This window comes from Gossypium raimondii, chromosome 12 (assembly GCF_025698545.1).
Source record: "Gossypium raimondii isolate GPD5lz chromosome 12, ASM2569854v1, whole genome shotgun sequence".
NCBI lineage: Eukaryota > Viridiplantae > Streptophyta > Magnoliopsida > Malvales > Malvaceae > Gossypium > Gossypium raimondii.
The window spans coordinates 50582865-50609620 of record NC_068576.1 but is presented as its reverse complement, the minus strand read 5'-3'; the positions used below and the strand labels follow the sequence as shown (position 1 = coordinate 50609620).

The following is a 26756-nucleotide window of genomic DNA, read 5'->3' as shown; positions in this document are numbered from 1 at the left end:
ATGTATTGTGATTTGAAGAAAATGTATCGGTGACCTGGAATGAAATGGGAAATCTGTGAGTATGTAGCAAGATGTTTGATTTGTCAACAGGTGAAAGCTGAGCATCAAGTGCCGACAGGGTTGTTACATCCCATTATGATTCCAGAGTGGAAATGGGAACATGTCACGATGGATTTTGTATCTGGATTACCAGTAACTCCGAAGAAGAAAGATTCGATATGGGTGGTTGTTGATCGGTTAACTAAGTCAGCACATTTTATTCCAATCAGAGCAGATTATCAGCTCGATTAGCGGAGTTATATGTGTCTGAGATAGTGAGGTTACATGGAGTGCCGATATCTATTATTTCAGATCGAGATCCGAGATTTACCTCGAGATTTTGGAGTAAATTACAGGAAGCTTTGGACACCAAATTAAATTTCAGCACAGCTTTTCATCCCTAGACAGACGGGTAGTCAGAGCGAGTGATTTAGATTTTAGAAGATATGTTAAGGTGTTGTATACTTGAGTTCGGCGGTAGCTGGGAAAGGTATTTACCTTTAGCCGAATTTGCTTATAATAATAGTTATCAAACTAGTATTAAAATGGCACCGTTTGAAGCTCTGTATGGAAGAAAGTGTAGAACTCAATATATTGGTGCAATTAAGTGAACAAAGCGGTGGGAGTGGACTTGATTCGGAAACCAAAAAGCAATCAGTATTATTCGAGATTGTTTAAAAGCTGCCTTCGATCGGCGAAAATCATATGCAGATTTGAAGAGAAGGGATATAGAGTTTAATGTGGGTGATCGTGTATTCTTAAAAGTGTCACCGTGGAAGAAAGTTTTGCGGTTCGGCAGAAAGGGAAAACTCAGCCCACGATTTATCGGGCCGTATGAAATCATTGAAAGAATCGGCCCGGTAGCTTATAGATTGGCTTTGCCCCCGGAGCTTGAAAAGATTCATGATGTGTTTCATGTGTCTATGTTGAGACGGTATAGATCAGATCCATCACATGTAATTCCTCATACAGAAATAGAACTCCAACCCGACATGACTTATTCAGAGGAACCAGTGAAAATTTTAGCTCGGAAGGTTAAAGAGTTGAGGAATAAATGTATACCACTAGTTAAGGTGTTATGGAATCGACATGGGTCTGAGGAGGCAACCTAGGAAACGGAGGAATTGATGAGATCTCAGTATCCGAATTTATTTACAGGTACGATATTTCGGGGACGAAATTTCCTAAAAGGGGGGAGAGTTGTAATGGCCTGAATTTTCAGTGGTGTCGGAATGGTGATTCGAGATCACTAAATCTGACAAATGAGTAGAAAATATTATTAATTTAGTAAGAATAAGTAAATGTGAAGTTAGGAAAATTTTTGAAATAGTGAATAGTGTACTAGGAATAAATATTAAAATAATTAAAATAAAAAACGAGGTATCGAGACCTCGAAGATTTTAAACCGAGCCATAAGTATTTTTAGAAATATTTTTAGAGTGTCATTGAGTTGGTATTAAAGTTTCGTTAGAAAATTTTAACGTTCGGATAGTTAATTAACTAAAAAGGACTAAATTGAAAATAGTGTAACATTTGTTAAATTGTGATTAAATAGCTTAAGTGATTAAAAATGAGGGATTTAAAAGGAAATTAGGCCCAAATTATATGGGCTGGACGGTTGGGCAAGAAAAATCTGGAAAAGTGATGTAATAAGGGTAAAATTGGAAATTTTGTAAAAGTTAACAAATAAAAAAAATCTCAATTAAAAGAGTTTCTAGGTAATTCTTCATAATTATCAGCAAAAAAAACGCCATTGAAGAGTCCCTCCAAGCTTTTTTTTCATATATTTGAATCATGTACGTTTAATTCTTGATTATTTCTTCTAATTTTTGTGGTTTTGATACTTTTACAATTAGGTCCAAATAATTCTTTCATTAGTTATTGATTTTATGGCTGATTTTGAAAGTTACCATTGATGAGTACTGAATTTTATGATGAATAAACATGGAATTAAAGCTTTAATTTTGTCATATGATGATTCTATTAAGTAATTTTGATAGAAATTGATTTTAGGGACCTAATTGTGAAAGAGTTGGGAATTAGGGTTTGGTGTTGTGGTTTTGAATATGAAAGGCTATGTAGTAGTCTAAAATAGTTGGAAAAGGTGTTAATTGAGAAAAAATAGATGAATTGAGGGGTTAATTGAGTAGGGACCAAATTGTAAAAATTGTAAAGTTTGGGGTAAAAGTGTAATTTCGAAAATTTAAGGGCATAAATTGTGAAATGAATTAGAATTGAATTATATGCTGATGAATGAATAAATTTATATTTTAGATCGAGAACCCGAAGCAAGCCGAGGAAAAGAAAAAGTAGTTGATTAGTCCCTGAACTTTTACAAATTCTGCAAATCGACCCAGGTAAGTTCATATGGCTGAAATTGAATGATTAAATGTTAATTTCATGAATTATATAATGTATGATGAAATGTATTTAGTGTTGAAATGAGAGTAAAATAAAAATGCGAAAATCGAATAAATGATCAAATTAAGCGGAACGCCGAATTTGAGTACTTCTGATCAAGAGATAAAGTGATAAGTGGTAGCTTTAGCTACACTTATCTGATCAAGTGAAAAAGTGATAAGTGCTACACTTATCTAATCAAGAGACAAAGTGATAAGTGGTAGCTTTAGCTACACTTATCTGATCAAGTGAAAAAGTGATAAGTGCTATACTTATCTGATCAAGTGACAAAGTGATAAGTGGTAGCTTAGCTACACTTATCTGATCAGGGACAAATGATAAGTGATCATACGTAAGACCATAGTTATACTATGGCAAAGTGAAAGTGAAGTACTCAATTTTCCGTAACCGTTCCTTAATTTTGATCAAGGATGGTAAGTGACAAATGGGCCCAAAGGAATTATGGTAAAAGAATAAGTAGAGTTTATACCAAGGAACTCACCAAAGATTGTGGTTGACAGGTAAACTTAGTAATGGTGTATATTGTATAAGTGTACAAATGTTTGGTAAGATTTATGTTTTATGCCTATGAACTTACTAAGCTTTTCTATAAGCTTACATGTGTGTGTGTTTATTGTTTTTGTAGATTAACGTATTTATACATTCGGAGGATCGGATCTACATCGAGAATCACACTATCCAGATATACTCCGGTAGATTTTGTTAAACAACTTTTTGGATTTCTATGGCATGTATAGGGAATTGAAGTAAAAAGTAATAGAATGAATGACTAAGTATGCAAAGTAAAATTGAATGTGATGGTTGTGTTAGACATTGAAAAATACATGTTTTTAGTTTGAAATGGTTGATTGGTTGAACTTCATTAGTATTCAAGTGAAGTAGTTGAAATATTGAAGTTGGTTGTGATTTGAAATTTGCAGGGAAGGTTAGGTAATTATAAAGGGGTTATATTGAAATTTTTTTAAATTTCCAATAGAACAGTTTTTGAACAGCAGCATTGATGTAACTTTGAAAAATCACAAAAAATAGTGGAAATAGAATTAGAAGTTGAGTGAGATATGAAATTAAAGCTGAAAGAGTCTACTTTCAGATGAAAGCAATAGAGTAAGCAAAAGAGTTATATATTTTTAGATATTTGAAATTTAGTGACACAGGGGCAGAATGATTTTGAAGTACCCTGTTCTGACTTTAGAAATTCATTAAAAATTGTAAAAAAGGAATTATGAGTTATAATTTATATGTTTAAATTCCTTAATGAGTCCATTTTAAGTAGAAATAAGTGGAAGCACCATATGAAGTCTTTTAAATCAGATAATTGAATTTTAGTGACAAGAGGTTAGGATAGTCGATTAGTGAAACAGGGGAGAATTAAACTAATAAACTGTACTAATTGGATAAACCAAAAATTATGAAAAATTTATGGTGAATAGATATATGAGTCTATTTTCAGGAAAAATTTACGGATCTAAATTTCTAGTTTCGTATCTTGAGTTATAATTATTTTAGTGACTGCTGCACAGGTGGATAGCTTTATTGTGAATGGTGAAATTAATTTTTAAAGTAAATTTTTATGCCTCGAACTTTTAAGTTAAGTCAAGTAACGCCTCATGCTCGACTCCAGAAACGGTCTCTGGTAAGGGGTGTTACAAATATACTTAAATCTTACTTGACATAATGTCTTAATAACTTAATTAATAAAAACCCTATTATCATTTCTAATCAGCTCGTAAAACTATTCAAACGATTTTAGTTCACTATTAATGCCATAAACAATTTCTATTATTTCACCACTTAAATCATCAAATCACCTAATATCTTTATAACAAAATTATATAACATACCAAAATAGCCATTATAATCCTTATGTACATGCCACTTTCACTTAAGGAAGAAAACATCACCAAAATCTTTATGCTGGAGTCGGGATTGATCTGGATGCTGAATCGGAACCTTTGATTTCTATCGACCTACGCACGGAAACAACCGTACACTGAGTATTTCATACTCAGGCTGAGTATTTCATACTCAGTGGTATTACCATAATTCAAATTATAATAATAACAATAAAACATAATCATCAAACATATCATGCACAAATCATACATACAAGTTTAAACTCAAATTTCATAATACAACAATAACAATTTATCAATTAATATCATATATCCACAATTTGAGCTTTGAACACATCATGAACCTTAGATTCATTTATCAATCTCATATCACATTTCAATTCACAATTCAACTTTTCATTTTATTTCAATAGCTCGATTGATCAACTCATTTAGTTTATCATTTCATTATTTACCCTATTAACAAAACTTGAACTTTGACGGATACACAGATCCAACCAAACACTCCAGTATGGCACCCAGTGCCTCATCGGATAGTTCGAAGCAATAGTTGACACCTAGTGTCTCATCGGCAAAGCCAAAGAAAGTTGATACCCAGTACCTCATCGAATTTATCCGAAGAAATATAGTGACACCCAGTGTCTCATCAACTCGAGGTCGAAGTATCTCTGAACTCTTCCAATCCTATGGCATGCCAACTATATCCGACTCAGCCCGACTAGTTAATAGGGTATTTAAATCACATATAACCTCAATTCAATCACAATTTCTCACATTTTCAATTCAATCATTTTTCCACCTTTCAATCAATAATTAATCCATAAATTCACACATTTTCACAACTCAATACCTTTCCATTCAATTTAATATCAGTCACAATTCGAATCAAATTCACTTCCCGCTTTCAATCAACAAACAATTCAAATATTAATTCATATCAACTATTCAATTTAATTTCCACTCATCTTAATAATAATAATAATAATAATAATAATAATAATAATAATAATAATAATAATAATAATAATAATAATAATAATAATAATAATAATAATAATAATAATACTTACCTCACATTTCATTTACCAAACACATAAATTAAAATTTAACATTTAATAATAAATAACTTGAATTATAGTAATACAAACCGTGATTTTCTCGAGTTTACTCCTCGATAATCTTCTCTTTTCCCTTCCGTGCCGATGCTTCTGGTTCTTTGCTAGCTACGAAAATAATAATAATTTAAACTATTAATTTTAGCACTAATTATGATAAATAATTGAATTTCTATTCAATTTCTTCCTTATTCTCAATTTAATCCTAACTAAGTTCACTTACTTTGCTAATTCAATTCACACTCTATTTCTATTCAAATTTCATCCAAACTCAAATGTAACTATTAAAATTTCAGCATATTTTCCTAATTTCGAATTTCTCTCAATTTAATCCTAAAACATAAAAATATAGTTTCTTTTACAATTTAATCCTTTTATCAATTCTAACTTGAAATTCATTCAATTAAATCCCTAATTCATCTCTTTTGTTCAACATAAACTATACTTGAAAACCTATGAACTTACAAAATATCAACTTAATTCCATCAAAACCTTGTTTTAAAACTTCTAAAACATCAAAATTAAGAGAAAAGGGCTTAATTGACTTACCAAATTAAACTCCAAGCTTTAAAAACCTCATTTCCCCTTTTTCTTTCTTTTTCTTCTTTCTTTCCCCTGTTTTCGAAAGAGCTTCTGTTCTTTTTTCTTCTCTGTTTCTTTCTTTTACTTTATTTTATTTGCTTTATTGTTTTTAATTACTAAATAATTAATATAATATTAATATAATATATCTTATGCTTAAATATTAAGTAAACCAATTGTTTAATTACATTTGTACATATTTATTTTATTACACTTGTATAAATTTTATACAATTTATTTGTCAATTATTTTATTTATTTAATAAAAATCTATTTAACAACAAATAATAATATTACAAATGTACATATATATATATATATTTAATTTATAAATGTACAATATCATCTATACCATGCATTTATCATCATTTATTTTATTTATCACACAAAATCTTATAATTTAATTATTTAATTAATAAATATCTCTTAACTTAATACTTATAATAAATAATAAACATCTTTTTACTTAAAATCCAAGAAAACATACAATTATATTACAAGTGTACAAATACATATATTACACATGTACAAATTTTATTACCATACAATTGTCTTTATCTTATTTATTTCCAATAATTAATATTTTCACTTTAATTAATATAATTTATAATGTTTTAATTAATAATATTTTTATAATATTAATCAAGAAAAATCTAAGATTTTTCCATGTATTGCCGCCTACTCTTAAGCCATTGGCTTATTTACCTATTTAGTCCCTATTATTTTCTTTTGATCTATAATTAGACTTTTACCCTTTATTCAATTTAATCCCTTTTCCTAATTACTCTTAATTTAGCTAAATTCACATATCTAAAACCTAATTAAACACACAACTAGTCTCGTAAATATTTCTAATAATTATTTTCAAACTCAATTTACTGAGACAGAGGCCCAATATCATACTTTTCCGACGCCAGTGAATTTTGGGTCATTACAATTTCGATTAGCATAGTTAATTAAAAATTGTGTTTAATATAGGTTTAGAAATGTGGTAATGTCTACTTTACCCCTGTTGAAGCTCTAAATCTTGAAGAGGACTGAGATAACCGGAATTGAAGCTTGAAATTGCTTAGTTGATCACTTGTTGTGATAGAATAAAATTGTGTGGTGAGTGTTTCTAAAGGCGATTTGGTAAATTGACCCTTGATTATGTTTAATTAGTACCTTAATTAATGATTAAAATTAATTAATTATGGATGAATGGTTGATTTTGCAAGATTGGTATTAAATGTGCAAAAATTGAATTTGTATTGAAAAGAAAAGGTAAGTGAGTTTTTGGGTGGTATTGTGCTATTTAATAAAATTAATTATAAGGATGATTTTAAGCATGTGTACTGGAATTTTTTATCATGAAATGTTGGTGTTACAATTTGTAACTGAATTTGGGAAATTGATGAATGAATTGCTTGATTTAATTAGCTGCTAAATGGCCATATTACAAGTTATACATAATCATTTTGTCATATTAAATTGAGCACAATAATGACTAATTTGTAGGCTATGTTTGACTGAATATATTGGCAACATGCATGGTGAATCCATTGGATATAGTTGGCATGCCATAGGATTTGTGGGCACTGCATGCCATAGGATTTGTGGGCACTTACCTTTGTTTGTGACATTGTGAGCATATGGCTCTAGGTGGACTGTTTTGTTTGGGGTAGATAAGGGAGTGTTGAGCATGAGTCTCCACTTAATGGGATATTTGAGGCACTATAAGGAAGCGTGTGCTTCGGCCCGCTCAACTTGGTGGACTATATTTGATATTTGTGGGAGTTTGGAGATCCGTTTATCCGATTTATGATCACTCAATTAAGCCATGAGAAATGAATGCCAGTATATTTATGTGTGATTCTTGCTATATCATTGATGATTGAATGCCATGAATAAATGATTTTTGGAATTGAAAATGCTTATGGAAAATTTAAATGACATGTTACATTTTTTTGGCTGATAATTTGTGACTGATTGGTTGTGAATTAAGCATGAATTGGATGTTTTTATTAACATTCATTGAGGTTTTTTAAAGCTCACACCCTCACATTCGTGCAGATTATCGTCGGGTTTGAAGAGTTGAGGAGCCGATCAAGAGAGTTCTAAGATATTTAGGCTTGGTAGGGACTTTATTACGCATTTTAGAGACTGTAGTCGAGCATTGTGGAACTCTCAGGAATTAGATTGATTTTGGTTGTAAATGGACATTGGACATTTATTTTGAATGGTTTTATAATAACTTTAAGGCATGTTTGAGTTTAATTATTGAATGATTTATGGTGTTTTGTTGCTTGATAACACGGTGATTGATAACACGGTGTGTGAAGCATGAAATTTTTACTAACGATTGATTAAATGAAGCTTCCATGGAGTGGTTTTCTAGCTACTAAGGTACGCCACTTGTTTGATTTATTCAGTGTTTGTTATGCATGAAACTGATTGCTTAATTCTGTTTAATTAAGGCTTAATTGATGTCCATAAATTCAATTGAGGGTGTATGTATATATATGTTAATTAATCGTAGTTAAATCGGGTTTAATTGGTCATTAAAATATGCAAAATTGGGTTTTAAAATGAGTTTTTCGCAAAAATATGTACAGTAGTTTTCACACAGGAGTGTGGGAAATTGACACAAGCGTGTGGAAGTTGTAACTATCACACACGGGCATGTGCAATCTACCAAAAAATTTTTGACGACACGAACACAGGCATTTAATGACACACAGTCTGGGGAACACGGCTGTGTGGATTTTTGGGGGTTTGAATTTTTGTCTTTTTAAATTGGTATTCTAATTTGTTTAAGTTATTATTTAGTCCTGAAAATTGATTGGTCTAATTAGAGCCTTAGATGATAAGAAAACTTGGTAAAATTTTAGGGGTAGTCTCGTAATGGGTAAATTTCAATAGAAACACACTTAATTTGTAAATTGGAATAGGTCTTGATAGTTGGTATTTATTATAATTTCGTCCCTAATAATAAAAATTGAATTAGACATAGCAAACGAACTCAATTTAAGTTGGAATTTTTAGGCTTGCATATTTTTGGCTAAAAGAAGGTCATTAAACATTTATATCTAAAATCGGATTAGTTTTACTATAGGTGGTAAAATGACAAAAATGCCCTTAGATTAAATTACCCAGGAAAAGTATAAAATTGGCTCATAAGTTGCTTCCGCGTAAATAAATTATTAATATTTAGATAAGATTGAGGTGTTATAAGGTCAGGGTGTGTCTTGGATGGTCGTTAGCCAGAGAGTCGCTTAAGTGGCTAATGTAACGCTTCGAATTTGGGCCGGTCCGTCTTGACCGGGTTTGGGGTGTCACAGGGAGTGACTGTGGCAGTGGACAGAAGCTAAAACTTAAGTCAGATGACAACAGTTGTAGTTATTAATGTGTTCTTTAATCATAACAACTACTGTCGCCTTGAAAGGACCTTCAGCTTTTCACCATTGTAACAGTCGTTCCTCCCCGTAAAAGTCCTTTTGCCTCCAACTCTGTGATGTGTCACGAAACTAACTAAAAATACGACAAAAGCAAGTGCACCCATCGATAAATAGTATAGCTATGGTGAGTAGAGATATCGTATCCACGAGGACTAAAAGTATTAGTAATTACAATTTTCTTATCATTTAACTGACAAATTGGAGTGATGAGTTTTAAACTAAAATTACTAAATTAATTTAACTAAGATCTCAACAGAGAACGAATCAAGAAAATAGTCAAATAATAACCAATGAGAGAGGCAATACCCAAGAAAGAATCCACCTAGACTTCATCTATTATTATGAATTTGAATTAAACGTTTTATTCACTTGGTATCTTGATTCGTAGAAATCCCTAAATTATGCTAATATCTCTTTCGAGAGTAAGAGCAACTGACTCTAGGTTAATTAAAATGCCTTTCCAATTAAAACCCATATTATCATATTAACTCGATCTATGGATTCCCTATTAGATTTGACTCTAATCCGGTAGATTGATGTCATCCTATTTCTAGGATTGCATGCAACTCCACTCAATTATGCTAGATCTACTCTTAAATAGAGACTTTTCCTCCTCTGATTTAAGCACATTAAACATGAATTAATATCTCAGAAATATTAAAACAAGAGATAAGCACACATAATTGAGAACAAGAATCAAGTATTTATCATGTAAAATAGAAATCAAATAATATAATTCATCATAGGGTTTTTCTTCCCTAGGTATCTAGGGAATTAGTTCATACTTGCGAATAAAAACATCTCAAAGTCAGAATAACAACAAGAAATAAAGAAACTCATAAAAACTTCGAAAGAAATTAAAATGAGGTTTTGATCTTGATGGAAATCTTCTTCAGAGTTGGCTCAAATGGTGTTCTTCGAGTTTTTTTCTTCAATATTCTCTGATGACTCACTTATTCTCTTCTTCTATTTGATATTTATCTTAGAATGCTCAAAAAGCCTAAAAATTGTGTTTTTCTGCGTGTTTGGGAAGCAAGTTGCAAAATTAACACTGTCTAGCACATGGCCGTGTGTCCAGCCCGTGTGAGAAGGCCCAGCCTATGTGGCTCATAAATCTACTCTTTTTGTCCGATTTTCACTCCTTTTGCTCCCAAATGCTCACTTAAGTATAGAAACACGAATTCAAGGGATTAGGAGTATAAAATTCACCATTTTGCATAAATAATCATCCAAATATGCATTAAGAACGAGATTAAAATATGTTACTTTTATCATTTATCACTCTGTCACAGGTTTTGAATAGGGAGGTTAAAGATATAGCTTCGGTGGAGATGGAGAAAAAGAATAAGTTGATTATACTGGAAAGCCCCTTAGTTTTCCCCTATGATTATGGTCTCAAACTTATGTATCAGGTTTATAAAACATCCTCTTTCGTTATCATGAAACTTGAACTCGTGACCGCATAACCATTGCCAACTAGGCTCCCGAGTTATACTCTAACCTATAACTACACAATCACTATCAACCGGGAGCCCTAGTTATACTTCAACCCGTGACTATATAATCACAGCGAGCTAGAGCCTGAGTTGTAATGCAATGAGCTTTTGACGTGATGGTTCAATCCCTACACTACAAATGAAATGTCGGGGTCTTCGAGTGCCATCGCATCGTCATGAACTCAAACACACCTTAAGACTATTTGACTGTCTCCCTCAAACAAAAATAAATTTGTAACATCCCGTTTTCAGTGATGTTGGAACAGTGGTTTTGGGACCACAATTTCGATGAGGAAATTATTATTTTATTATTTATTTAATGTCTACGGGATTATAGTAAGGTCAGATTAAAATTTTGTTAAGAAATTTTAATGTTCGCTTGATTAATTAAGTAAAAAGAACTAAATTGTAAAAGGTGTAAAAGTTGAGTTATTATAGTTTAAAGGGTCAAATTGCTATGAAATTTTAAAGTAAATGGGCTTAAATGGTAATTATACCATCCTTAATGCTAGTGGAAATATATGGACATGAAAATGTTAATCTTCAAGTTATATTATAAGGAAAATGGTAATTAATTAAATAAAAATAAAACAAAAACCTAAAAGCTAACATCTTCTTTATTTTTACTTTGTTTCAATCAAATACCTCGTTAGAGAAGAAGAAAACTTTGGGTAGCTTTGGTTTCATTACATGGTAATTAGTTTTGTTTCATTTTAATGATTTTTATGTTTTGAGATCGTTTTAACTTAATCTAGCTAGTTCGAGGGTTAATTTGTAAAATTATTAAAGCTTGATGGTTATGTCATGAATGTTCTTGAATGAGTTTTGATGTTAAATGATAGATTATGAATCTTTGTTGAAAAATAAACAAGTTTTGTTAAGTGATCTTTGTTGAATTTTGGAATTAGGGACTAATTTGTTAAAGGTTTAAATTCTAGGATTTTATTGTTAAATTATTGTAATTATGAGTTGTGTCAAGGTCCCTTTCATGTTTGATTAATATGGATTTTGATTAGAATGGTTAGATTTTAAGTTATAAGCTTAAGGACTAAATTGTGAAAAAGTTAAAATGTTAGGAACAAATTTGTAATTTTTCATAAATATGAAATGTGGATTAAATTGAATAATAGAAGTATTAAATTGATTGAAATTTTCCATTTAAATAAAGATAAACCATGTACGGACCTAGATCGAGGAAAAATAAAAGCTTCGGATTAGCTCGATTTAACTTCCACGCCCCTAGTCATTGAGGTAAGTTTGTATGAACGATTATCGTATTAATGTTATTTAAATTGAATTTTATTATGTTACTTTTAATGTGAATGGATTGATGTATAAACATACCAATGCTACGACGAATATCGAGTCCCTATAATATACATCAACATTTATTCCCTATGATTTATACAATTACAACTTATTTGAACTTGCCCTATAAAATTGATATTTTTATTTAGAATCTTAGTACTTAATAATAGATATTTTATGTTCGGTATTGTGATTCCTAGAGTCTATCAATAAAATTTTGCCACCTTTCATGAATAAAAGAAAAGAAACATAAAACTTAATTGGCAAGTTCCATTTAGTATTAAACTTTTCTTCATTTATATAAACACAACAAACAATTAATTTCAAAATAACTTTAAAATAAACAAATAAGTATTAATGATGCAACAAATGAAGGCAGCAACTTAAAATATTTCCATTCCTTATATTAAATTCACACGGTTTAGGTTTTGCACTTAGGATTATTATTCAATGATCATGGGTGTCCCAAGTCTGAATGTCGTGTATTTGGCAACAATTTTGTTCAATGTATGCTCATTAATGGTGATTAACTGTGAAATGCTAGGTTTGAACTGCAACAAAGCTTGCACTAAGAACTACGCAAATGAGTGGCAACGCGAGGAATCCTCCAAAGCTCATTTTCTAGAATTTTTTGTCACCAATTTATCGTATTAATTGGAGTCACTTAGAAGGCAAATACAACATCAATATTCAATAAACGAAGAAATAAACATATTACTCTTTTTTCTTAAAAAAGGAAAAAAAAAAGAAGAAAAAAGAAATGGCGGGAAAAATAATCAAGGGCAGTGAAGTTTATGTCGCAACAATGTGTGTAAGTATTCTCCTCTTTGCTCCGATTATTGTGTCACAACTAATACCGGCAGATAAATCCCAAGTAAATTCTTGGTTTAATGGAATTATCAAGTCCGTAAAGAAAGAGGTAACACCTTAAACCCTGAATTGGTTGAGGCTGAGACGAAACCTAGGATCATAAAGGTGATGTAGGGTGGGGGTGGAGAATTCGATACCATAACCAAAGCCATAAAGAGCGTTCCATCAGGGAACACCAAACGTGTGATTATATCCATCAGACCTAGATCTTACAAAGAGAAAATCAGAATTGAAAGAAATAAGCCTTTCATTACATTGTTAAGAGATCCCCAAAATATGCCAAATTTGACATTTGACAGCACTGCCAAGCAGTATGGAACTATAGATAGTGCCACTCTTATTACGGAGTGTAGTTACTTTGTGGGTGCTAATCTCAATCTATTGGTAAGTTAATGAAGAGTTTAGACATCCATGATCCATCCTTTATTGAATTGATTATAAAAGGGTTTTTGTTTTTATGATGGCATGTTATACATATAGAACACTGCTCCTAGGCCAGACGGGAAAATGGTAGGAGCACAAGTGGTTGCTTTGAGAGTCTCTGGCGACAGGTCGACTTTCTATAACTGCAAGATCTTCGGCTTCCAGGACACTTTGTGTGATGACAGGGGCAACCATTTCTTTAAGGATTGCCATATTCGTGGCACTATTGATTTCATTTTCAGAAGCGGGAAATCTTTGTATCTGGTATTAATATTCTTAACACGTGAAATATGATGTATTATACCTCATATATATATTTGACCAGAAAAGCGGGATGCAGAACACAAAAATATTCGTGGAAGGAGATCTGGGACTTACAGTAATTACAGCACAAGTGAGAGAGAGTTCATCGGAGGACACGGGTTATTCGTTCGTGCATGGTAGCATTTTTGGAACAACGAAGAATGCATATACTGAAATGGGAAACGTCGTCAATCCTGTTGGATGGTCTCATAATCTCCAACCTGAACGAGCCAAGTAAGATAATACTCAACCTTACAACATTACATGCCTACGAGTAAACTAATCTTTCCCAACTTTTTGATAAAGTTATTAAGATATATAAGGTGAGAATGGTCTGACACGCAGAACTATTTACTACGGAGAATACAAATGCACGGGGCAAGGAGCAAATCCCAAGACATGAGAGCCATTCGTCAAACAACTACCAGATGCGGAAGCTCAACCATTTCTGGTTCTTGATTATGTTGAAGCTACCAAATGGTTGCTTCCTCCTCCAATCGTACCTAATTAATTCATTCATTGGAAACTTAATCATGTAGGCAGCATATCTTCACAGTAGTAGTAATTCAAGCAGACCCTCGTCTACCTTTTCAGCGGGTGGAAATAACAGCCTTTTTTTATTTTATTTTTCCTTCCTATGGTTTGTATTTTTAACAAATAGCCAAATGTCAATAAGAAGCAAAATTCAATATTATTTCTATTAGTAGCAAGAATGTGGATACTTGTCATTTTTTTTAAACTAACCAATCATATCCAACTTGATTTTACAAACTTTTATATTTTAGCAAATAAGTGGATAATGAGTGTATATTTTGATATTTGATTCTATTATTTATAAAAATAATGTGGAATGGACTATCTAAAATTATTATTTATAAAATTAATTCAAACCTAAATTTCTATTTACTTTAAATAGAATGCTAATAATAGTCCTGCAACAGTTGAAATGTTAATTGCACGAGTGTGTTACATGCTTAGTATCTCTTATTAAAGAAGAGGAATACCAGTGGTGGTTAACAATCATTCGACATGTGCCAGTGGATCAGATTATTTGGATGCTCTTTCAGTCCGAGTTTCAAAAGAAATATGTCGGTGAATTGTACCTTTGTTTTGTCGTAATTCAGTGTAGTATATTAAGCTAGTTTACACACTTTAGGAGTTTGAACACAAGCATTTTGGTTAAGTTTTAATTACATTTTTGCAATTTTAGTTAAATATAATAAAATGTGTAAATTGAGTCTTTTATTGACCTTATAGGTCGAATGAGGCCTAAGAGTGACCTAATATACTTTGCGACTGTGTAAGTGACCATTAGAAGGCGTGCTAATTGGCTGCCTCTGGATATACTAACGTCTAGAGTGTGAATACTGCAGTAAAAGATATATCGATGAGGTGGTATTCGCAAGAATACGGGTCCAGTTGTAATATAGTTACAACGGAGTAGGTGAGTACTTCGAGGATCGTACCCAAGAGATCTTAGGGTTTTAGGCCTTTCTTTTCCCAAACAGTTGAGCCGTTGTGTAACCTACAAAACAATTAATTGGTCATACTTTCACTCGCTAATCCTCCATAGAGGGATTAGTTCCTCATGGTTTTCATGAAGAATATAGAATCGATAGAAAGATTAAACATGATGAATGAATCGAAGTATAGAGTTTAAGAAAACGCCTGATTTGTATTAAGAATGAAATGAATCCATAAGTTTGATTGTCTCTACAAATAAGATCTTATCGAGATAAACAAAGAACAATTTGAAAATAAATTTAAAAACCTAAGAAGAAAGGAAAACTAAACTGAAATTAAAAGCATAATTCTAAACTAAGCAATTGGTGTCCATAACATGTAATAAATGAGCCTATTTATAGATTTCAGGTGGTTGTCGTCCTTAACCCTGCCCCTTGACTCGTGTTAATTTTCGTGTTAATTTTAAACTAAACTAAAATGCCCCCTGACTCGTGTTAATTTTCGTCGACAGCCGATGTCACAACTCATTAGGACCTGTGTCGCGACATAGGAGTCAATATACAATTCTTGGGATATCGTCAGGGGTATGTTGTGACACCCTTAGGCTGTGTCGCAACATCGAATCTAGTCACATGATTTCTCCATTTTGCTTCCTATGTTGCGACATTGATCCTTCTGTGTTGCGACAGAGTAACCAATATCGGTTTAGTACGCCTTCTAATGGTCTCCTGCACACTTATAAAGTTCATTAGCTCACCTTTAGGCCTTATTCAGCCTTTAAGGTCAATAAAAGACTCAATTTGAACATTTTATTAACTTTAAAGAAACTTACGAAAACATAATTAAAACCTAACAAAAATGCTTGCTTTCAAGCTCCTAAAGTGTGGAATTTAGTTTAATCTGCTACACAAAATTACGGCAGATCACTAACTTGATACTGGTTGCTATGTTGCAACATGGAGAGCTAGATGTCAAAACATCGGGAACAAAATAGACGGGTTTCAAGACTGCCTTCAGTGTCCCGACACAGCCTGAGGATGTCACGACACACCCCTGAAGACACACTGAAGATAGAGCATATTGTCCTTGATGTCGTGACACAAGACCTGGTACGTCGCGACATCATCTTTGTACGAGAAATAATTAAGAGCCAGGGTCGTTTTGGCCCGCACAATCAAACATTAGGCACGAGGATTGCAGCTGACCTACGGTTAAGGAATACGACCACTTAAAGTCTATAAATAGACTCAATTAACACATGTTGTGGACAACTTTCGTATTTTATAATTTTCTTCTTAAATTTAGTCTTTAGTTTTTCTCTTTTCTTAGGCTTTAGGTTTATTTTAGTTCTTGTTATTTGATTTTGTGGGAGAAATCATATTTGTGAAACATAATCAAACTCTGTGAGGATGTTGCATTCAATTTTAATACAAATCTGGCTCCTTTTAAACTTTATACTCTTGAATTATTATTTATGTCTACTCTTTCTATCAAGCTTATATTTGTTATGAGATCCATGAGGAACTAATCCTCTTATGGGGGATTAACGAGTGGAGGTATGATTAGTTAACTATTTTGTAGGGTTCTCTTAGAGGATTAGTTGTTCAGAAAAGAAAGACTTCACTGTCCTCAATTATTTTTCCATCCATTTCCTTCTTATTCTTTTTTCCTTTTAATAAAAGAGTAATATGTTTATTTTATTTATTATTATTATTGATTATTGATATTGTGTTTACATTCTAAGTGACTCCAATCTATAAGATAAATTGGCGACGAAAACATATTGAAAAATAAGCCTGGGAGGATTCCTCGCATTGCCACTCATTTGCATAATTCTTGGTGCAAGCTTTGCTATAATTCAAACCGAGCATTTTGTAGTTGATCGCCATTAATGAGCATACATTGAATAAAATTTTTACCAAATACATGACATTTGGACTTGGGACACCCATGATCATTGAATAATAATCCTAAGTACAAATCCTAAGGGAAAATAAAATAAAATAAATAAAAGGCTAGTTATTTCAATCTGGCGAAGATGTAGATGAGGGTTTGCTTGAATTACCAATACTGTGAGGATATGCTATCCGCGTGAATAAGTTGGGAATGAATGAATGAATTAGGTACTATAGGAGGAGGAAGCAACCATTTGGTAGCTTCAACATAGTCAAGACCAAGAATGGTTCACTAAGTTCAAATGACATATCATTAGGGCGTTTCAAGTACTTTGTACTAGTGATTATAGTTTACAGTACTATGTACCAGTGATGGACACCATACTGATGGCTATTCTCTAAGTTCACACGAGTGTATCTTGTTTTTTCTGAGATCATCACATGTTTAAACTTTACACTTCAATCCATTATCGTTTCATTTTATTACCATTCAATAGATCATAGCATCATTCAAATTCATATAACCAAACACATAATTAATTAAGACATTTAAAAAATTAATGAATGCAATACGAACTTACCAAAATACGATAGCTATCAACACTCAACGACGACTACTCGATGACTTTTCTTTTCCCACGAATATCAACCGACTAATTTATTTCTTGATCTAAATATAATAATTTATTCAATTAACCTATCTAAATACCATAAAATACTTTAATCCACATATTTGACCATCAATCGCCATTTAGCACTTTTACCCAAAACTTTTACCTTTTATTCAATTTAGTCCCTAGACCCAAAACTTTTAATAAAATTACAAATTAACCCAAACAAGAGCAGCTGAATCTTTTCTAATTCACATATAGCCCATATTTAACAGATTTTTACAAATATTTAATAAAACTTTGTTATTTTAACAACTTAGTCCTTAAACTTTAAAACTAACCAAAATCACTTTACGAAATATTCATATTTAACTTTCAAGCTTATAAATCTATCATCAAACATCAAAGTTCATTAGTGGCGTAACTCAAAACATTTATCAGCTTTACGAACTAGTCCCTAGGTTAGTTAGATTAAGCTACAATGATATCAAAAACGTAAAAATCATGAAAAATGAGTTACAAAATACTTACATGCACACAATTTAACTTGGTCGAAAGCTTCTTAAGTTTGGCTATGGTGTTTTCGGTGTCAAGACAAAAGAAAGGAGGAAGATGATAACTTTTACTTATTTGTTTATGTTATTAATTACTTAATTACTATATTACCCTTAAAATAAACATATAATATAAACTAAAATGCATGTATAAAACTTTCCAACTAAACATCCTTGGCATAATTTCCATTTAAAACCATTTGGTCATGTCATTATCCATATTTAGCACATTTAATCAATAGCGAATAAATTTTTATGATTTAGTCCTTTTATTTAATTAATTATCTAAATGTTAAAATTTCTAACCAAAATTTGACATGACTCTAAAATAACCTTATAAATACTAAATAAATAATTAAAATATTAACTGGTTGGAATCGTGTCTCGAATCCACTATTTCTGACACCACTAAAAATGGGCTCTTACACAAATATACACTCATTATCCATTTATTTGATAAAATATGAAAGTTTGTGAAATCAGCTTGACTTATTGAATCAGTGAACTTGGATATATGATGGATATTATTACCTAATTTTAACTTGATATGATGGATTTTTAGAAAATGACGAATCTCAACATCATTACTATTAATAAAAACAATACTAAATTCTACTTCTTATTGATATTTGACTATTTGTTAAAATGCGATTGTAACACCTTGAAAGTCACTACAGTGCAAAAGTGAGTTATTATCCTTAATACAGTAAAATAAGGAAATAAAGTGACAAAAAAGGGAAAATTTGAGTTATGTCAACAAAATCTGCTTAGGAAGTATATTATGATGTATTAATTCAAGAAAGGACTAAATTGCAAAAGTGAGAAAAATTTTGTTGCCCAAGAGTAAATACTTAAAATTTGAGGGGTTAAAGTGTAAATATGGAAAAGTTGAAGGACCAATAAGACAAATATTTTAAGGGTGGAAGGATCTAAAAACTAAGGAAAATGGATGAATTAGGACCAAGTTGAATAAGTGGAAAAAGTATGAGGGATTAAATCGTAATTTTACTAAAATGAGTGATGATTTAATGGAGGAATTTTGAAGGATCATAAGGGTTTGGTCATTTAGCAAGAAAGATAATTTTGAAGAGTAATGATGATGGTGATATTTTAGATTAATTAAATAGATAAATATTAGTTTATTAATATTTTGATTTGACATTTATTTATATTTTATTAATTTTTACTTAGTATATAAGGAAGTCTTCATCTTTCCATGCTTCCAACATGAGAAGAAGAAGAAAGAAAGAAATTTTCTTTTCTTTACAATTTGGTCATTTCACCAAAAATTCACCATTTTCACTCAGAATTTTTATGGCCACCAAGAGAGAAAAATAATAAGGAGACTATGGAGAGCTAGAATATCAAGTTAGAGAGAAAGTCAAGTTAAAGTTTGGTTTCAAGAGAATAAGGCATGGATGTTAAGGTTTTATATTATTTTTAAGTTTAGTAGTGATAGAAAAGCATAAAAATGGTGTTAAAATAAAGATTTCTCATGAGGAAATATTGTGCTTTTGACATGTTGATGGAGACAGAAGTTGAGTAAGTGAATCAAGTGGTAGGAGAAGAGCAAAACAAGAGATTTTGATAGAAAAGAGGTAAGTACCCGTGAATTTTCTTGTTATTTAAGGATTAAAATGTGATCTTTGTAAACTAAGTGGTAATTAAGTAAAAAAAATAGTGTGAAATAATTTATCATGTGAAGTAGGAAATTATAATAAAAGTATAATAGTTGGGTTATGTGATAGCAAAAAATATACAAAGTGTTAGAGAAGTGAAATTATGGGAAAATGTGAAATTTTATGGAAATAAGGACTAAATTAAAAGACTTGAGAAATACATGTGGTGGAAATAATACAAGTGAAATACATAGAAATTTGATGTGGAAAATGAGATGGTGGAATTAATTATGTGAATTAAGTTAGATATGAAAGAAAATTTATTTAATAATGAATAGAGAACTTTTATGATAAAAGGTGATTAAATTGGAAAGTTATAAGAGTTTACAAGAAAATATTGATAATAAATCACATAGTGAAAAATACAAGAATATATGAATTTTGTAATCCAAACTACAATTATTTCCTAAGTTTTGGAAATTAAAGGTTAAATCGTAAATTTGGGAAAATTCATATTAGAAATAGAAAAGTGAAGCGCATAACACTTAAAATGAGAAAAATTGATGTTGTGGTGAATTTTGGAATATTAATAAGTACTAAATTATGTTATATGTGTTATTAAAAGTAAAATATATTGCTACATGAAATATTGTGCTAATGACTAAATTGCGAATATATAAAAGTGATATGTAAATGCATGATAAGGATTATTAGTGAATTATAGATGAATATTGAGTTTAGAGATATATTACATGTATTAAAGATAGTGAAGATATAAGTATATGGATTATTGTTACAAGGACTAAATTGTAAAGCATGTAAAAGCATTATGTGAAAGTGTAAAAGTGATATGTGTGCATGATATCATTTTCCCAAGTAGACGAGATTAAAACTATTGGGATATAGATGGCATGCCATTAAGGAAATTTTAACGCGCTTATCGTCTTATGCTTTAGCGCATACCGTTTCGCACTTCGGTGCTTATCATTCTACACTTCAGTGCCTACTGTTTTGCACTTCAGTGCTTAGTGCCTACTGTTTTGCACTTTAGTGCTTAGTGATTTGCATTTAGGTACCTACTAGAGCACCTCTGTATCAGTTCTGTATATCCTAAGTGTTCTGTTTAGTCTATTGGGCCTCTACTAAAAAGGTAAACAATTTTTGTTACAAGGTAAAGGTTTATCTCCGATTAATGTTTGAAATTTTGAATCAGTAAAGTGAAGACATAAGTAAATTGAATGTATTTGAGGGAGTATAAGAAAGACAATACTAATAAGTTAAATATGTAAAAATAAATTGTGAAAGAAATAGTGATGGAATTATGAAAATTTATACTAAATGAAAAACATGATACATGTATTAAAAATAATAGTAATTTTATAGGTCGATTTGAGGACTTAAGGACTAAATTGTGAAATAAGTAAAAGATTACAAATGAATATGATAATAAGAAATTGGGATGTAATATGATAAATAAACAAAGAAATGAGATATTGGGAATTAAGGGATTTAATGATTTTTGTTCCAAGTAGTAATAACTAAAATATAAGTTATGAAAATTTACTTATTTTAGAGTCTAAAGAAGAACTTTGGTGATATTTGCATTGAATTATTAAAATCTAAATGCATACATGCATAATTAATTTAATATATGTTAAATAAGGTTGATTTGGGATTGTTTTGAATTGGTTTTAAACTTTGAAATGGCTTGAAAACAACGCAGGGGGTTTTTAAAAATTTTTTCCAACTGTTTTGTCCAAAAATTCACTTAAGGTATCGATACCTAAGGGTAAGGTATCGATACCTAGAGCTTGATTTTGAAAAATTCCAAAACAGAATGCACTTTTGGTATCGATTTTTATGTTGGTATCTATAATGAAGGAAAAGTATCGATACTTAGGCCAAAGGTATCGATACTTTGCCCATGTTTTGCGCAAAAGTCATATTTTAAACATTTCCAGGCATAGTAGGATATCCAGAAATGTACCTGAACATTGAGAATGATAATATTGAATAATTTAATGAAAACTTTATTTTTTATAATGTTCAAATTTATTAGTGATTAGCCAAAATCACTTTGGCACCAAATGTAATATTCCTATATCAGCTTCCTTTTGTCAAACCAGGTATAGGGGTGTTACATACAAGCAATGGGAAGGGAAAATAAAATGAAATAAATAGAAAGTTAGTTATTTCCTTCCGGCAAAGAGGTAGACGAGGGTCTGCTTAAATTACCAATACTATGAGGATATGTTGCCCGCGTGAATAAGTTGGGAATGAATGAATTATTTAGGTACTATTGGAGGATGAAGCTACTATTTGGTACCTTCAACATAGTCAAGAATCAAGAATGGTTCAACTTCCGCACCCGATAGTTGTTTGACGAATTTCTTTCGTGTAGCGGGAGTTGCGCCTTTCCCCGTGCATTTGTATTCTTTGTAGTACACAGTTCTGCGTGTCAAACCATTCTCACATTATATATCTTAATAAATTTATCAATAAGTTGGGAAATATTAGTTTACTTGTAGGCATGTAATGTTGTAAGGTTGAGTATTATCTTACTCGGCTCGTCCAGGTTGGTGATTACTAGACCATCCACCGGGATGGACGATTTCATCCATTTCAGTATAAGAATAAACAACCCTCGGACTGCTCTTCCAAGCCCTTCCCAAAAATATGTCCTTCGCTGTTCCTATAATTCTGCCATGCACGAATGAATAACCCGTGTCTTTTGATGAACTTTCTCTCGCTTGTGCTGTAATTACTGCCATTTTTGGATCTCGTTCTAGATCTCCTTCCACGAATATTTTCGAGTTCTGCATCCCACTTTACTTGTCAAATATATATATGGGGGTATAATACATTATATTTCACGTTTTAAGCATATTAATACCAGATATAAAGATGTCCCGCTTCCAAAAATAAAATCAACAGTGCCACGAATATGGCAATCCTTAAAGAAATGGTTGCCACTATCATTACACAAAGTGTCCGGGAAGCCAATGATCTTACAGTTAGAAAAAGCTGACCTATCGCCGGAGACTCTCAAAGTAACTGCTTATGCTCCTACCATTTTCCCATCTGGCCTAGGAGCATTGTTGTATATGCATAACATGCCACCATAAAAAAACCATTTAATAATCAATTCAATAAAGGACAGATCATGGATGTCTAAACTCTACATTAACTTACCACTATATTGAGATTGGCACCCACAAAGTAACTGTCAAAACCATTTTTATTTTGAAAAACGTGGTCGACTTTTAAAACGAAAATGGAGTCGCCAACAATCTTTTTCCGAGGTGTGATCGGGTCACCTTGAGATTAATCATTTTAATAAAACATTTTGATTTATTAAAATAATAATTTTGGTCTACAAAATTTGAGAAAACGGGATTGGGAGTCGGTTACACACGAGGAAGAATTAGCACTCTTATAACACCCAAAATTTGGTACCTAATTGATTAATTAACGTCCTAATGTCAAAAATTTGAAAAGATTTTAAAATACGATCCTCTTTAAAAACCTGAATAAATTGAATTTTATATTAAGACCTCATTGTCCCGAAGTAATAAGATGTCACATCCAATAAGTTAGAATACGACATTTTAACCCTCGAAACTAAGCTTGTCTCATGCATTAAAGTTTAAAAAGGATATTCGGTTATTTGGATCAAAAAAATCAAAACCCAGTAAGTCAGGGCACGATTTTCTCAAAGCTCCAAAGTACCGAATATTGCCTTATTTTTAAAAGTTTTCTTTTTTAAAATTGGGGAAAATTAACGCAATATTAAAACGATGCGTACTAACTTTGAGAAAAAAATGACAATATTAAAATACAAATAAACAATTTATAAAACACATAATGGCAATTATTTAAATAATAACATCAATAATCAAAGACCAATGAATTCAAAACAAAGAGTATAAAAAAAATATACGACAAAATAAAATGTAAACAAATTTAAAAATAATGAATTTGAAAATGAATAATAAGGAAAAAGAAATTTGAAATCAATAATATACAATTCAATAAAAAATTATATATAAAAAATAGGTAATATATGTATAAGTTTGGAATAAATAATATATAAAAAATGAAAATAGGTAATATATAAAGTAATAATATATAAATGAGTTTAAAAATAAAAATTGTGTAATAAGGAATTTAGAACAAGTTATACACAAAACATCTTAAAATAAATGGTATATAAAATAGATAGTATAAAAAATTGCAATTGATAATATATGGAAAAAAATTTAAAGCAAATAATCAAACAATTTAAAATGGATGATTTATAACACGAGTTTTAAAAATAAACAACATGTGTGACATAATATTAAAAACAAATAAAGTATATAATTAATGGAAGAAAATAAAAGAATGATAAGAATGGTTAAATGAATAAACAATATGTAAATAAGAAAGTTGATGGATAAATAAATGAATAAAAGTAAAAGAATAATTAATGATTAAACAATTAAAAGGATAAATAAAAAAGGTTAAAATAAATGCTTAAGTCAGCCCAACTCTCACAATATGAAGATTCATCGAAATTCCTCCACCAAAATCCAACTCAAATGAAAGCAACTTAAAAAGAAACGAAGATGAACGAAGAACAAAATAAGAGCAACCCACAGAAAATAAGAACGCAAGAGAGGGAGAAATTTGAGTGAATGCTCTTAAGAATTATTATTGCTCCAAACTCCAGTATTTTACAATGAAGGGAGAGGCCTCTATTTATAGTTGAGCCTCCCCAAATCCAACGGTACAGATCAATTACATCAACGGCTAAGATTAAAGGGTATCCACAAATTAAATCTCTAATATTACAAAATCATATCTTCTAAGATTGCATATCATATCTAAGATTGCATATCCTTGAAGCTTATGTTTCCATATGCGTCAAGCTTGTAGATGGACCTTCAACCTTTTCAAGAAATGGGACATTCCGATCGGGCCAAATGATATAATTTTTTACTGCACTTGGACTTTATTTTATTATTTTGGGTTTTTTTTTTTTGTGAGCCTGGGCTAAATTGGCCTATTACAGTAACTACTCTCAGTAGTAAGAGTGGCACTATCTATGGTTCCATACTGCTTGGCGGTTCTATCAAATGTCAAATTTAGCATGTTTTTTAGGATCTCCTAACAATGTAATGAAAGGCTTATTTCTTTCAATTCTAATTTTCTCTTTGTAAGATCCAGGTCCGATGGATATAATCACGCGTTTGGCGTTGCCTAATGGAACACTCTCGATGGCTTTGGTTATGTTATCGAATTCTCCATCCCCATCTTGCATCACCATTATGATTCTAGGTTCTGTCTCTGCCTTAACCAATTCAGGGTATAAGGTTTTACCTCTTTCCTTAACTGGCTTGATAATGCCGTTAAACCAAGCTTCTACTTTGGATTTATCTACCGGTATTAGTTGTGACACAACAATCGGAGCAAATAGGAGAATACTTAAACACATTTCTAAAGCATAAACTTCATTGCCCTCGATTCTTTTTCCATCCATTTCCTTCTTCTTATTTTTTCCTTTTAATAAAAAGAGTAATATGTTTATTTTCTTCGTTTATTGATTATTGAGGTTGTCTTTTAATTCTAAGTGACTCCAATTTATAAGAGAAACGGGTGACAAAAAATATAAAAAAATGAGCCTTGGAGGATTCCTCGCATTGCCACTCATTTGCATAGTTCTTTGTGCAAACATGGCTTCAGTTCAGACCGAGCATTTCGCGGTTGATCGCCATTAATGAGAACAAATTGAATATAATTGTTGCCAAATACACGAACTTCAGACTAGAGACACCAATAATCATTGAATAATAATCCTAAGTGCAAAACCTAAACCGGGTGAATTTAATGTAAGAAATGAAAATATTTAACGTCGCAACACGGAATGATTAATGTAGCAATTTAAGGAGTAGAATAAAGAAATCATGAAACTGCCTTCGATGTTGCGACACAACTTAAGGGTGTCGCGACATACCCCTAAAGATATCCCAAGAGGAGTGTATAGACTCCTTTGTTGTGACACATGTCTTGATGTGTCTCGACATCAACTCTGGATAGAAACTAACATGAGCCAGGGGGCATTCTGGTCTGCATAGTAAAAGATAAGGCTCAGGAATATCAACTAACCTAGGGTTAAGGACGAACGCCACCTGAAATCTATAAATAGGATCATTTTTCACATGTTATGGACATCAATTCCTTAGTATATATATTTTTTCTTTTAATTCCAGTTTAGATATTCATTCTTTTAGGTTTTTAGATTTATTTTTAAGTTGTTCTTGCTTTATCTCGAGAGGTCTAATTTGTAAAGACAATCAAACGTTGTGGATTCATATTCATCTTTCATACAAATCAAGCGTTTTCTTAAACTCTACACCTGAATTCATTTATCATGTTCTATCTTTACATCAATTGCATATTGTTTATCAAAACCATGAAAAAGTAATCCCTCTATGGGGGATTAGCGAGTGGAGGTATTATTTGTTAACTGTTTTATAGGGTTACTCAACGGATTAATTATTTGGGAAAGGAAGAACTTAAACCCTAGGAAGTCATTAAGGCGGGTATTAACCTTGTGTATACTAAATAAATAATTAAAGTACTGACTAATTGGTCAAAATTGTGATCCCAAATCCACTATTTCTAACACCACTTAAAACGAACTGTTACACAAATATACATTAATTATCCATTTATTCGCAAAAATACAAAAGTTTGTGAAATCACCTTGACTTATTGAATCAGTG

General features: G+C 31.3%; 2 pseudogenes; one reads left to right on the top strand and one right to left on the bottom strand.

Annotated features, from left to right (window-relative positions):
• Nucleotides 1–13010: 13010 nt before the first annotated feature.
• LOC105762251 (pectinesterase PPME1-like) lies at nucleotides 13011–14357 on the top strand (annotated as a pseudogene).
• A 7947-nt stretch (nucleotides 14358–22304) lies between these two features.
• Nucleotides 22305–25510, bottom strand: LOC105764861 (pectinesterase PPME1-like; annotated as a pseudogene).
• Nucleotides 25511–26756: the final 1246 nt, after the last annotated feature.